This window comes from Chaetodon auriga, chromosome 11 (genome assembly GCF_051107435.1).
Source record: "Chaetodon auriga isolate fChaAug3 chromosome 11, fChaAug3.hap1, whole genome shotgun sequence".
Classification (NCBI taxonomy): Eukaryota; Metazoa; Chordata; class Actinopteri; order Chaetodontiformes; family Chaetodontidae; genus Chaetodon; species Chaetodon auriga.
The window spans coordinates 23,427,935-23,443,149 of record NC_135084.1 but is presented as its reverse complement, the minus strand read 5'-3'; positions in this window follow the sequence as shown (position 1 = coordinate 23,443,149).

The window sequence follows — 15,215 nt, the reverse complement described above, 5'->3', positions numbered from 1 at the left end:
TTCTCAAAAAAAGAGGCAGTGATTTGAGAAAAATTGAATAAAGAAGCGTTGTTTTGTGCAGCAGAAGCATCTTCTGTCCTATTCTCCATCCTGTAAATTACTGAGGCCCCACAGGTTTATCTTGGACCCCTTGTGATGTTGGGAACCACGGCTGTAAGTAAATAATGAAGATGCATTATGCATCAAAAATGATGCTATTGGATTGGCATTTTCAGCTCAATGAGTGTTTCAGCTTTATTTTCTACAGTATTTGTATTTATTGGATTTTCTTTGGAAGAAAGCATGAAATATGAGTTGAGATGACAGAACAGAGATCCATATTTTTACTTTCTAAAAAAAAAAAAAAAAAATGTTAGAAAAGGTTTTAAAAAACTTTCTTGTGGCCAGATTTGAGCAGAGGTGCCCGGGTAGCCTGGTGGTTCACACTGTCAGCTCACATCAGCGATGTCCTGTGCTCACGTCCCAGTCCAGGTCCTTCCTGTGTGCAGTTAGCATGTTCCTCCTCCACCGCCCAAAGCTATGAATGCATTTGTCTGTGTTGCAGAGTGGTGAGCTGTCTGAAGAGGTTCCTGCCTTTTGGCCAGTGCATGCTGGGATTGACTTCTGCCACGCTGTGAACCTGAACAAAAACAAGCAGGTGTCGGGGTGGATAGATGGATGGAGACCATTTTGAGCATGAGACGTGGACCCAAAACAGCCATTTTTGTTTTGTTAGTGTTTGTCTGTTATCTACACCTTATCTCTTAAATTCTACACCTAATTTAGTATTTTCTTCTCTCCAGTCTACAGAGTGTGTTCCTGTCTGTTTTCATCTCCCTGCCCCTCATGTAATATCCAACTCTGTGTTTGTTTCTCTCCATCTCTGATTTCATAATTCACATCAACGTCTGAACTGCACCACAATCCTCCGCTGTGGACAAACATGGCAAGCTGTCTCTGTAAATGATCTGTCCAATCTTCCATAGCTTCCTGTCTAACCGTCTGTGAAAAATGTCTTCAGCAGACCATCAAACGCTGAGGTTTTGAGTCCCAAAAAACATCCACAAGCTGATTATCAAAGAGAGGCAAATCACACAATCTCTATAGGTCTGGAGACGTTCACGAGTCAAAGGTTTTCAGAAAAATACCTTCACAGAGACGACGGCTGGCGTTGTGGGACAAGGCTGACTTGGACCAAAAGATGCTACATGAGAGCAAATGAAAGACACGTTCCAGTCTGAGGGCTGCTTTCCTGATGTGGGTACATCAGAAATATTTCACAGACAAAACGCAGGTTTAACTAAACCACTATGACAACATTCAACTGGTCGAGAAGCAGCCAGTGGTGGAATTTAACTAAGTAAATTTGCTCCTCTGTACTTCAGTGCAAATTATAGCCTTTTTATGCAACTTTATACTTGTCCGGCATTTGTTACTTCTCAGGTTACACTTCTTCACACCCTTCCTGTCCAGTGAAAACTGCGCATCTCTTCTGAATTTGAATGTTTCTGAAAAGCTGAAGAATGAACCTTTATGGTTTAATATGAAATTAAACTGACGGTGCAGTGCTGCCGTCCACATGGTCGCAGCCATAATTTCCTTCCCTGTGCTTTCTCCACTGTGACACAGCATGAATAATAACATGGCTAAAACCTGTGTGTTTCTGTGGATGTCTTCCACCCTCCATCTCTCCCTCTGCCCATCCTCAAACACATAATTTAAATGTATTTTGTGTGCCAGGTCGGTGAGATTCAGTTACAGCTCCACTCATTCTGCTTCACGCTGTGATTTCCCACTGATTCCTCACTAGCTCACTGCAGTGTTGACTTTTTAAATTCTCTTGCTTGTGTGTCTCTCTGCCTCGTTGTCGTCTTCCTTCCTCTGATCCGTCCCTGTGCGTCTCCCTCCCTCTCCGCCGGTGTCATTCTGTTCCATTTAGAGTCAGTCGGACAGTCAGTCAGTCACCTTGCCGTCTGGCTGTTTACAGGCGGAAAGGTCAGGGCAAATTGAGCAGAAGTCAGCCCTTGAGGGATGGAGAGAGGGCTGGCGAGACTGGTAAAAGTGAACAAGAGAGAGGACGCCTGTCTGGGAGGAAAGGAAAAAAGAACTCTTCAATGTCCAATACTAAATCACCTTTTGAGCTATTGATTGTGAGTTCATACTGTTTACACTTTGGATCTCAGTGACTTACCCTCCAGATATCGACCTTTTTTTTCTAGTGGGGGTTCGACATGACAAGAAGACTAACCAGCGCTTTTTTTAATGAGCCTGGAACTTCCAAGCAAGAGGCTAAATCCCTTCATTTTAAAGCTGCTACATGGAGCATTTTAGAACGTCATTGTCCAGTCCACCAATACACGATGGTATTTTTATTGCAGACATGTTGGCATGATCTGTCAGGAGGACAAACTCAACACACAGACCAATCAGCACGTCCACAAATGAGGAGCTTTTGTTTTGGACATGAACGACGTCTGCTTCCTTTTTTGTGCCGTAAAGCAATTTTGCAGATTTCCCACAATTTGGTAGTAAAATACAGTGAAGATTCAACTGCATGACAATATGAGGGACTCTCTGGAAACTAGGCCGCCTTGGTCTTAGGTCCCGACATCACAATAGCACTAGTATGTCTAAATGAGACTGTCACAGGCGAGCAGCATTTTTAAATCCTGACCTGGCACAGTTTACAAGACAATTTCAGAAAGGACAGACTGTGTGTGTGTGTGTGTGTGTGTGTGCGACCACCATGCAGCAGCACCAGGCAGAAAAAAGGTAAAATAAATGTTATTTTCAATCAGTCAGCCTCAGCAAGCAGCAAGCAGCAGTCCAACATACAGGAGGAGACCCCTGATGCGTTAAAGGACATTTTTACTGTGTGTGTGTGTGTGTGTGTGTGTGTGTGTGTGTGTGTGTGTGTGTGCGCGCGTGTCCAGCAGCCCGGTGTATTGCAGGGCGGAGGAGTGAGAGATGGAGGGATAGGTGTTGATGTAGTGACTGCAGCAATCACACACACAGTTGTGTTTCCATCAATTTAAGGGTCTTTCCATTGACTTACATTCATTTCTTGGAGATTTCCTCTAACCCAACCGCTATGTCCCCACAATACGAAGAAGAGGGAGTGTGTTAGAGACTGGTCTGACTTTTCTTAAGTGTAGGGGATGAATTTATCATGCAGGTGAATATGAATGAATAAAGACTAATAAAGACGGTCTGGTCACAAAGGATTTTAATATTTACTCAGTAGGCTGAGCCACATGAGCTAGCATGTTAGCTACAGTCACAAGAATGTACCCACCTGTTCTTTTCACCTTCACCTTTCACAACATGTGTCTTGTGAAAAAAAACACGAGATTTCCAGCAAGATAGTAACATCAGCTAGCTAATTTAGCTATTAGCTGTGCTATAGCGGGCTAGCTAGGTCAAGCAGACTTCAGTAAATCTTTGTGGCGACAAACATTTAGATGAAATGATGGAAGTTTCTAAAGGATGAGCTTCGTCCTGCACGGAAAGCCACAGCACCAGAAACATCATCATCATCTTTTTCTAAATATTGGGAAAACACAAGAGGTCCTTCTTCAAACTGGCCTTGGATCTGTCACAGTGTCAAAGCACTTGTTCTCCGCTCCTGCGTCTTGTTCTCTTTCATCTCGCTCGTTCACTTTCCATCTTCAGAGAGTATCTCGGTGCCGTCCTTTCCTCTCTCTCTTCTTCCACATGTTGTCTTTACCTCGCTCTCCCTCACACGTTCTGTCTGACTTGTCTTGGACACTTTTATCGCCATGTTCGTTCAAGGTGAGCCAATCAGACAGCAGTCATTTGTCAGACGCGTTGGGAGGCAGGGGAAACCAATTTAAGCATCTGTTTATAATCAACAAAGAAAACTCTGGATATTAGCATTAGCAACCCGTCACCGTCGTGTTACCTCTTGTGTGTGTATGTGTGTGTTCCTGCCTATGTTTCCAGTTGCTGCTTTTATTTTTTCCCTCTCCATCAAGCCATTATGATGTCTTCTTCCACGTTCCTTGTTTATTTTGGCTTTTTATCATTGCCAATCTCATATTATGGAAGATGCTAAATGAACACATAGGAGATCCATCAATGTGTCATCTTTTAACTTAAGACAGGGCTGAAGATTGACGGGAAAAATAAGCTGTGAGAGAAAACAGATCCATCCTTAGATTCACCAACAAGCAGTTTATTTTTAGAAGGTACATGAAACAAATATGAGCCTCTAATTTGCATCTTTGTCAGATGCGTATAAGTTGACAGTTGAAACATACCTGGTTCCTTCGGTTAAAATTAGCTCTTCAACAGTTGTTTTACGTGAAAAGAAAAGATATCTGTACTTATCAACTGCTACACAACTACCCGCTGATGACACAGGCATGAACAATCTGAAGAGGAGAGGAAGGGGAATAAAAACAGAACAGAACAGAACTTTCTGGAACAGAAAGGCCACATGCCACTGAAAACACCTGGTGCCAGTGTTGTGCTTAAAGGGCGAAGGGCTTTGAAACTGTCATGGAAATGAAAACAAAGACTCCTCCTTCAGATTCACCTGTTTCCTCCTTTGTCTTTCAAAAGACAGAGTCCACAAACAGCCACTGCAGGTGACAGACGGGATGACGGGAACAGCTACTCGACAAATTATTTGACACTGACACACTGCCAGCAAAGGGAGATAATACAACCCCTCAGGATCCACAACAGTACTGCAAAAATATCCATCTTCTAATATATAAACATATATGTATACATATGACAAATTACTGCATTACTCCAAAATATCTATAGAAATCCTCCAAAATATTCACATGATGGAGATGTACAGTACATCACAATGATCATTAAAAGGTTAATTTTTCTCTCTAAATTACACAATGTAATGGCTAAAGGAAATTTCCCATCATACACCGGTGTTAAAGAGCATCGGTGGACTATTTCCTGTTAACACACTGGGATGAAGCATGTGCTGACAGTGCTTTTCCATATGTTAATCTCCACCAGTGAAGCAGATTATAGGACGTGTTTATTTTAGCCATCGATGGCTCTTTCCAGCTTTACGTTTCGTTGTTTTGCCTCCACAGAACTGGATGATCCTTCTGTCTGACTGATGGCGAACATGCTGCATCATTCCTCTGTTTCAGCCTCTTTTGGTAAAGATCGTCTCACTCTTCAGAGGACGAATCCCTCACGTTAAAACAAGAGTCATCGGAGGCAGCGATCGTGATGACATAAATATGTGTTTGTGTCAAACAGCTGTTTTCTCAGTGTTACTGTGGTGCCATATTCGTTCCAGACAAGTTGAATATCCTAGATTACAGTCAGGAGCTGCGTGAAGCGAGCTGCAAATTCAGTAATGCTTGATCCTATTATTTTCTTAAGTTCTTAAGTTTATTATCTGTCTTTGCTCAGTTGGCTAAGTCGTCTGTTGTATATTCCAGCGTTGCATCAGCGGCAGTGCAGTCCTTCCACGGTTTATCCAGACTTCTCAAAACACAAGAACAGTTTTTACACATCTGTGCCAAACCGGGCTTACCAGGGCCAGTATTATAACATAAGATTAACATAAGATTAACCGAAGAAAAATCACATTTTCTTGAGCTAAAGCCTTTTGAAAGAATATTTAAGTTCAGGTTTAACCACATTTAGGTGACAAAGAAAGTCTATTATCCAGTTTATCCTTGTTCGGTCTTGGCTGGTCCGACAGCGGCAGATTTTTCAGTTCTTAATATTTTTGCTGTATTTCCTTTCCTGTTTGTCACCATTCTGAGGCTTTGGAACAAATAATAGAGATGTATGACAGTGATTTTCACAGCAAGCTGTCAGGAATGCCACAACTTAAGCAGCAGGGCATGAAATTACCTACTTTATCATATCCCGGTGGATAATTGTTTTTGCTGTGGGTTTCTCTACGTTTGCAGAAAGGTCACCGTGTTGGTGGGAATGTGAGTCGAGTGGAGCTCCAGCTGCAGCCTTTCTCTTTTATTATTTTTAGGGTCAGTGTCTCCTTTCTGGCACGCTATCTTAATCTGGGGGTCTTAGCACTGCTTAGTTTGTTATTTTTTGTTGGACGATATGTGCGCGTGTGTGTGACTGTGAAATGGCAAGCAGCTGCAAAGGGAGGTGTGTGAGCCTGCAGTGGTGTGTGTGCGCATGGAGGTGTGTGGCATTCACACGTGGAAGAAGTTATTTTTATTTAAACAGCACCAGAGGTAGCGACACCTGTGCTGGCCAGAAGCCTGCAGACACATGATGGTTTTTCCTGATGGGGCTCCATTCACACCGCAGGATTGACGCCAGATGTGGCACCAATTATCGCATGGACTTAAGTCTGTCTCTTTAGCATGTGGACCTGTCTGCCTGCCTGGAGGTCTTTAACGGAGACACATTCAGCTGGAAGACGACAGCTGTGTTGTATTTTTGTTTCTGGTTTTCTTTTGCTGTTGATCTCTTGACGTTCTTTGAGGTTGACGTAGATTTCGAGTTGTCTGTAAACTACAACAGAGAATTCCTGAAATTCAGTTATGGCTTTTGGTTTTGGAGGGACACCCCATCATTTCCGGTGGTCCCATCTGGCCACCCCTTTGAAAAATATCTGAGGGCGCCACTGAATGACTGTATGTTCATCTATCGTAGGATGTTATGTGCATCTGGCACCAAAATGAAGTGGCAGCATTGTGAAAATGGACGATAACTTGTGTACCTGCTCTCTTGTTCACAGAGTGCACCGTCATGTGTTGCAGCTCAGGTAATCTCCGTTTTTGGCTTTATGCTCACTGAAGTCATATATTCCGTTCCCGTGTGTTGCTCTGTATCACATGTTTGTGCTCTTTCTGAGGTGACATCAAAATTGACGCCATTTTGGGGACACAGGGGTTTTCTTGTTGGCTTCATCTCTCTATCACGTGAACATCAGCACGTCTGTCCATGTCTGTCTTTATACACACTGCTCCAGTGTAAATCGAGCTTTGACAGACTGTGTTTTCCTCCTCAATGCTCCATCCTGAGTGCAAATGTGCTTTACCTTCCTATCTCGACACAGTTCAGATACAGTTTTGATTTGCGTTGGGTGTTTACAACCCCATTGTAAACCAAGCCTCAGGTGACTTATACTGTTAGATCTGTGCGGGATAATGTAGCTTTCAAACATCTTGCAAACATCCATAACTTGGATACAGAGGATATTGAGAGTGAACATTAGCAGAGGCTTATAATGCAAAACCACTCACGTCCTTTAGCTACATGGGAGCTTTTAAAGCCAGGTGTAAATGTTGCCACAAATGCTTCTATTATCTCGATCCATCTTGATGGACCTTTTGTCTACATCTGAAATTTTACTGCCAAAGCTCACTGTGAACTGGTCCTCATGGATTATAAAACAGCATGTCCACATTCACACCTCGGGCGCGCCTGCACTGGGTTTTTAATTCAAGCCATAAACAGGACTGGAGCAAACTATAACTTTATATGACACGTTATATTGATCCCAATCCAAACACTATGTATCTGTATCTTCTGTCTACGGTTGGATGTTCACACCTGTTAAAATTAACATCTCTCCAATCTCTGCAAATGCCAGATTAGAGCCCTTCATTTGTCTCCTGTTAACACGGCAGCTGTTTCCCTGATAAGTAGCCTCCAGAAGACACGAGTCAAAGGTCATTTGAAGCAGTGACCTTAGCCACCTTGTTAAAATACAGCAATTAAGTCTAATGGAGGCAGCCAGCATTCATTATGTCAGTCAATCGAGGGATCAATAGTGTGATAGATTGGAACTATGTATTGTTTAGGTTCAGATTAGAAAGCCGTCAAAGGTGAGTGCAGCTGGCTGTCAGCATCAGAAAACAGCATCTGCAGACGTCACCTTCTCCAGCAGCTCTTCATCAGCACACAGGCGGAGTCACACAAGGACAAGAAGGCGTAAGAATTCAGATTTGTTGGTCTAAAATAACAGAAACGTCAATGCAATGCCCTGACAGTACAGTGAATGTGAATGTGGTGGTTAAGTGCATCGACTTTAAAGGCTTCTTGCTGTGAATATCACTTCTTGCACTCACTTCCTAATTAAATCTTTGCCCATCAAGACCCAATAAAGCTTGCACATACCACAAACTGGCATTCAATATAATGCTGGACTGTAGTGTCTTTGATGAGTTTTATATGCCATCTGTGCGGTCCGAACAACTGATGTTCATGTTATTGGATTCTCACCTCTCCTGCTATCACTAATGTGAATCATATATTGTCTAATGCACAGTTTGCATGTTCTTCACATTGTGTGTGTGCAGGTTTAGATATTATGGAAAGCCCATATCGCCAATATGTGTCAAAGTGTCCGTGCGCCTCGTTTGTCTTCATAAATTCTCCACTTTTTCCTGACTTGCATCTTTTCCTCACATCTTTCCACTTAAAGAGTCCAGGAACAGATGCAAGTAAAGAGAAATTAATATTTCCAGCAGGATCCTGCCTTATTTTACAAGATGTTTCTGTTATTTTGTCCACTCCCTGGAGCTCACAGTGTGCTGAAGCTCCTGCACTATATATGTGCAGTGGAACAAACGAGGCCTGTAATGTGTGTACGGTGTTACACAAGGCTGGTAATAAATACACTCTGTCTTATAGTTATTTTTGCCCAGAGCCTGAGTTTTGAAGTGTGTATGGAGTTACATGAGGCTGGTAATAAATAGACTTTGGAGATAAGACAACTAAGATTTCTCCTCTCCTCCTCTTCCTCCTCCAGTGATGGAGATGGAGCGAGAAGCAGAGTAAAGTGATTAGGTTTTATTATTTTCTCCAGACTCTGAGCTTCTGGTTGATTAAATTAAAGCGTGTAGCGGCTTGTCTGAACACAGAAGGGGTCAAAACCAAACAGAACAGAATAGCTCTGGGGGAATGGAGGAAGGATGAATGCAATATGATAGATAATATGGTTTTGTGACGAGTGGGTGAATGAACTGAGATAAAAATGATTGTGTCTTGGAAATCTCTATTTTGGAGAGAGGCTGAATGTAGTGAGACAGAAAGCGATATGCTTTGAGGAGGAAATGATGCAGGGGCACCAGACTGTCAGAGGGATGGACGAGGATCACATGAGGGGTCCAAACGTCCAAACCGAACTTTTCCTTCATCCACAAAAACAGTAATACAACAGATAAAAATTAGAAAATCGAAATATTTGATGAACAATTTATTTCACCATGTGTTGCCATTAGTGTTTACAACCTTACGCAATGAACTGGTCGTTCATAGAAACATGAAATCCGAACTTGCAAACATGACTTAATTCTGTGTGGAACAAAGAAAGTCTTTGTCTTTTGATTCCAATGATTCATTCATGCAGCCTGAGGTCTGCAATTAAAACCAAAGATAAGCTGTGAGCTTAAGACCGCTTGTGCAGTCGGGCAAAATGTCTGTAGCAGACGTAAGAAACAAGCATTAAAATGTTGTGGAATATATATATAATACCTTACAAAGGCTGCTGTATCTGGTCAGGAAACTGAGAAAATCTGATTTACTTCTCAATTGACATATTCTTGAATATTTCATGATACATTGTGAATAGCTCAGTTTGGTGTCACTTTGCCCGCGATGACACAAACAATCACATGAAGTATTACATGTTCCAAAATATCCTTTTTGCACCCTTAACACATGATTAGGTACCTGGGGAATTACGTGCTATTTCAGAAAAAGTACTGCAAAATAACAGAAAATATTCTGTACATCATTATCACCGCCTCACCGCCAGTTTCCAAAAGCAGACGACGTACTGCAGCTTGTCAATAGCTGCACGCATTTCGGTTTCTTTTTAACGCTGTAAAGTGTGACTCGCCTCCCCAGAGGTTTCACCAGAAGTTTGATCCATTGTTCCTCATTATATTCTCGTCAATACCTCCAGGATTGAAAGAATTTTGCGACTGAATGAGATTTTTGGAGTTCTGCTCTGCGCAGAGATGTCCACCATTGAGGAAAAAAAGAAGTAAATCAAAAAATAATTGCATTAAAATGCTCCAGCAGAGCGCAGGCATGCTCTGTTACATGCATGTGGATTCTTGGGGTTCATCAGTTCAGGCTCCAACTCGGTTTTAATGATGCAGTCTTCTGCACCAGGAGTACGGCTTATTAAGACGTACTTATATCATGTGGGGACCCTATCATGGTAAGGGTATTCTGTCGCCCTGGGGCCATAGCTCCATTAAATATATACCAGTCATGCCATGAGGGAGTTCAACCTAAGTAAATGTCATTCCTCACCCAGAGACACAGGATGATTAAAACACAGTACGATAGCTTGCCTGTGACCAATTTTATCTTCTTAATGAACAGTGCATAACTGCTTTTCTTCAAAACAGGAGAAAACAGGGTTCCTCGTGTCCCAGAGTACCAGCTGGGTGGCATTATCTTCAAATGCTAAACATCCGTTTTGGAAAACTTCGAAACTTTCATGCCAAATGATAATTTCCTTTTGTGCTGGTAATCATTTTCAAATGGTGAATCTCATTTTGGAACGAAACCCCAAAGTAGTACACTTGTAGAATATGACTCAATATTATCAAATTGAGCTATAACTAAATTACAGAGTGTCTCAGCAAGCAAACAGAAACCCAGCAGTGTAATCATCAACTCCCCAAAACAATAAGCCGCTGAGTTGAACCTGAACATTCACAGCCAGAATTACAATGAATCTAATAAGAAGAAGATCAGCATTACAACAGACCGCCAAGTCTGAGCAATCTATGAATTTCTGGTTTTAATGAGATGTTTTATTAGAGTTTTCTCAATATAAACCAGTCCTCTGATATTTGTCTTTGTTTGTGGCATTAGACACTTTCACAAAGATTCATACAAACAGCGGGGGGGAGGGACTCAGAGGCACCAGAGTGGGACTGAAACAGAGATTCTCCTTCGATAATGGTAACTGAGGCCTCGGGGCATGTTTACTGAGACTTGTTCTGGGTGGTTTTCTGTAGTCTGGAGCTTTTACTCTCCACCAGCTCATCCTGGGTGGCACCACTGAGCCGCTCAGCACCACCTGAAAAAGCAGGTCGCTGTCCTCGTCCAAGTCAATTATGTGGTTTATTAAGACTGAGAATGAAACGTGAAGCCAGGGGAGGTTACTCCAAGATGACCAGCGCTCATGTGAGGCCGGTGGACCACGCTGTCTTAGCTGTTATGAACACCACAGAAGGTAAATTATGGAAAACAATCCATCATACTTGTCTTACTTTGCAGGAATCATTGACCGCAGTGAGCAGCTAACAAGCTTCACTGGACTCGCTGTGACTTTGTTTACCCGCTGTGGTTTACATAAAACTGTGCAATCTCACAACCTGAGAAACAGCATACAGATAATCAGTATTATGGGTTTGATGGCAGCTTCAGTATCTGCTGCCAAAGTTCTTTAATCAAGATAGGCCGAGGCCGACTGCACGGCCCTCGCACCGGGCGCCATGACCATGGAGGAACCAGCCAGAAAAAGAGAAGGAAGCGACTCCCTCGGGGAAAGATTTTGGCCATAAAAGCCTAAATTTGGTGCCCACTGGCACATTCTAATTCCACTGCTCTATCATGTACACTGATCTTAATTACTGCATATTTTAATGAGTTTTCCTCCCCGATTGTAAACATGTGGTTAATTACTATGAAGGAGAATTAGGCTTCATGTGCATTCGAGCCCACACACACTGTAAATAGGTATTAGTATTTAAAACCAGGCCTATTCCTGACTGATCACCGCGTCTGTAATTAGGGCAAACTGTGATGTAGAAAAACATGTATGCCTGTTCATACACTGTATATCACGACACATACATGTAACACTGCAGGTTCTAGTGCTTGTTTGCAAAGCACCACGTTCGGACTCCCATGAGGATGAACCCTCTGAATTCAACGTCCCCACGGCCTTTTCTGAGCAACACCTCACCTCACCTCACTCCAGTCCAGCCTGGCCTCACCCGTTGCCTCACTCCAGCTGCCAGATGTTCATACATGAGCGTGACGTGTCGCCGACAGTGAACGTAAACAGTCACATGTCCCTCAGTGCCACCACTCATATGTACAGTCAATAATTCATGAAATGTGATGGAAAGGAGACGAGACAATTTAAGGAAAGACAGACGAATGTAGTGCAGAGGACGTGAGAGGGACAAATATAGACAGACAAAAAAACAACAGGGAATGATGGGAGGTGAGTTTGTGGAAGAGTGGGTTCCTTTTTCCATAAAGGGACATTCCCTCATTTTTCTACCACCGAGCGGAAATGACTCAACCTCAAATCTAGGCCATGTCAGTCACACTGAAGCCCACCCTCCTACTGCCTGTGCGAGTGTGTGTGTGTGTGTGTGTGTGTGTGTGTGTGTGTGTGCGCATAAGCATGTGTGTTTTTTACTGTGTGTGTTATGAGCTGGTTTTGGTTGACTTCCAGCTACCTCACAGCGCTGCTGCTCACATACCATGGCTATGACATGCTACACCACAGCACACACACATGCACAGACACACACAGTCATAGATATATACGCACACACACACAAAAAAAATTCCCCAATCTGAGTTGATTTTTAGGGTAGAAGGCTGTGAGGGGAGTAGCCTACAATTAAACTGAATTAAAGACTCTTTTTGCCTCTTGTTATTTATTTATTGCTTTTTCTCTCCTTTGCTCCTGAGCACGACAGCTGCACTGTGGCAGCATGAGGAAATGCTGTCTGTGTGTGCGTGTGTTTGTTTGTACCGATAGCCGTGGGCATCATCTCCACAGAGCTGGGGAATGCCATCATTCAAAGGCCAAACAACATGAAAATAATCTTTAAAAAAACACTTCTCATTCTCTCTTTGTTGTAGACTCTGCCAGATAAATAGAGCTGCACTCCGTTTGGAAACTGTGTTTAATTACACACCAATAAAATCCCAAATCCCGATGGGAAGCGCGTTGCGTTGAGATTACTCAAACATGTTTGAAGGAAAACATGTCTGTCAGCCAGAGAATCAGTACGTGTGTGAAGGCATTCGCGTGTGTGTGAGTGAAACTGACACAGATTCAAGCTGACGACGGGCCTTCAGGAGCTCTGCGAATCCCTCCAGTCATCTTGGCTGGACTCTCCAGAGCAATCCTGAGCGCTGAAAGGCCCTCGCTCAACGGCTTTTCGCTAAAGTTAAAAAACATCCCACTTTCTGCATCCCGCCGATCAATTCCCGTCTCTGCGATCAATTTCGTCTTCCACAGATGGACAGAGTCCAAGAGCGCTTATGAGTTGGTGTTGAGAGAGCGAGAGTGGCGGGATGGAGTGCTGCAGATGGGGAGCGGAGGTGAGGCTGTCGCTTGTGTTTCTGCCAACAGACACCTTGTTTGGGAAAGAAGAGCAGTTCATCACCGGAAGGATATGTGCAATCCAAAAATCAGGCTGAAAATGAAGACCGAGCAGGAAACTACAACGAGGTTTACGACTTAAATTAGTTCAAACCCTTCAGACTGTGAAACCGTGATTATTTAATGTTGTGAATGAAGCGTAAGTCTCATCCTAACATATCGTGCAGCCCCTGTTTGAACGACGGATTGAATGTCACGGACGCTAAAGGAAAATATTATCTGATCAGTTAGTCCACTCTTCTTTTCTTCACTGAGAAACCATTTTAATGGGGACACATATAAACAGTGTTTGAGTTCCTTCTTTGTAGATGTTCATATTGTTGACATTACTGTGCTAAAGTTAGCATCCAGCTCAAAATACAAAAAGTCTGGAATGTCCTAAACTGGCCACCGTACAGACAATAGGCGACAGCGCGGCCTTTCCTCTGGCTAAACCTTATTTTTACCCCACTGGTCACAAATATTTGAGAAAGGTCGTCTTTTAACCAGCCAAGGATTTTGTTTCCTGGTGCTGTAGTTACCATCATTATACCCTCGCAGCTTGCTAGCTTAGCTGTGGACTTACAGTCTCATTAAGGATGGTGCAGTGGGTGGAGACAGTCTGAACGTGTGAGTGTAATTATCGGAGAAAGAAAAGTAGTGAGCAGCTGGAGGATGGAGAGCAGTCAGAGAATCCGGCCTCGGCTTGGTGTGTGTGTGTGTGCTGGCAGCAAATTGGGTGTGATGCCTTCAGGTGCTGGTTGGTGTTCGGACTTTTTTCTGATTAAAACTAGGTGGTTAGTGTAAGGGCGAGAAGGGGCAGTTACTTAGAGGTTAAAGATGGCGCTGAGGCCTCACAACAACAGAATTCCAAACGTGCGACAGGGCGGCAGAGACGCTCGTCACCGCATCTCTTTCACAAATAGCTTGAACCAACTCTCCCCTCATCATTAAACCACTCCGTCACAGTTGCCCTTGGTCAGACTTTCTCTTTGTCTATATTTCCTGTCCCCCTTTCTCGTCCTCTTCAGCTTGTTTTCTCTCCCTCATTTCGCCCTCTTTCTCGCTGTCCCTCTTCCAGGCACTTATTACCACTCTAATTAATTCCACATGCTGACACTGGTCAGGCCTGGTGTCTCTCACACACACATACATGCACACACCAAAATCCAGGCTAAGCCTCTCACTCTCGCTCTCGCTCTCTCTCTTTCTTTAGTAGTTGCACCCAACTGCTTCCAGCCAGAACAATTAAGTTCCCATCAAAGTGGAAGCAGAGGCCTTAAAGCTGGAGCACTGTAGGCTTACTGAGGCTCTGGGCAGGCATGCAGAGTACAGATGTAGACATGACACAAACCCTCCTTTTTACTGCGTGGATGCAGTGAACTGCTGCTGCAGGAAGTACTTGGAATGATCGTTGTCTCATTCAACACGCTGGGGAATGCAGGCACGCGGCGATACGGACGTTTAGTGCAGCACGTTTGAAAAGATTCATCAGCTTTCAGCAAAACAAACCGTTTAATCTCCCGTTGTTTCAAAGCAATATTCCTGTTGTTGTACAAAAAATGATGAGCAGGTTCATCTGCGTCTGTTGTGACCCGTCTGATTAAATTCACTTCAGACAGAAACAGATATAATACGTTTCACCTTAACGTGACCCTTATTATTATCATCTCAGAAGAGACTGACAAGCAAAGAAACTAAGCTGGGAGATGTTGGATTTGCTGTACAGTATGTAAATATTCTGCAAAGCCAAAGGGGAAACTTCACAGCGTATAGCAGAACTCTGCTGTATCATATCAAAGGGACGGTTTTGTTTTTGCGTGTTCACGGAGAAAACACCCTAAACTGCACCCACGTTTCATGCTAGAGTGATGCGACACAATGTCAA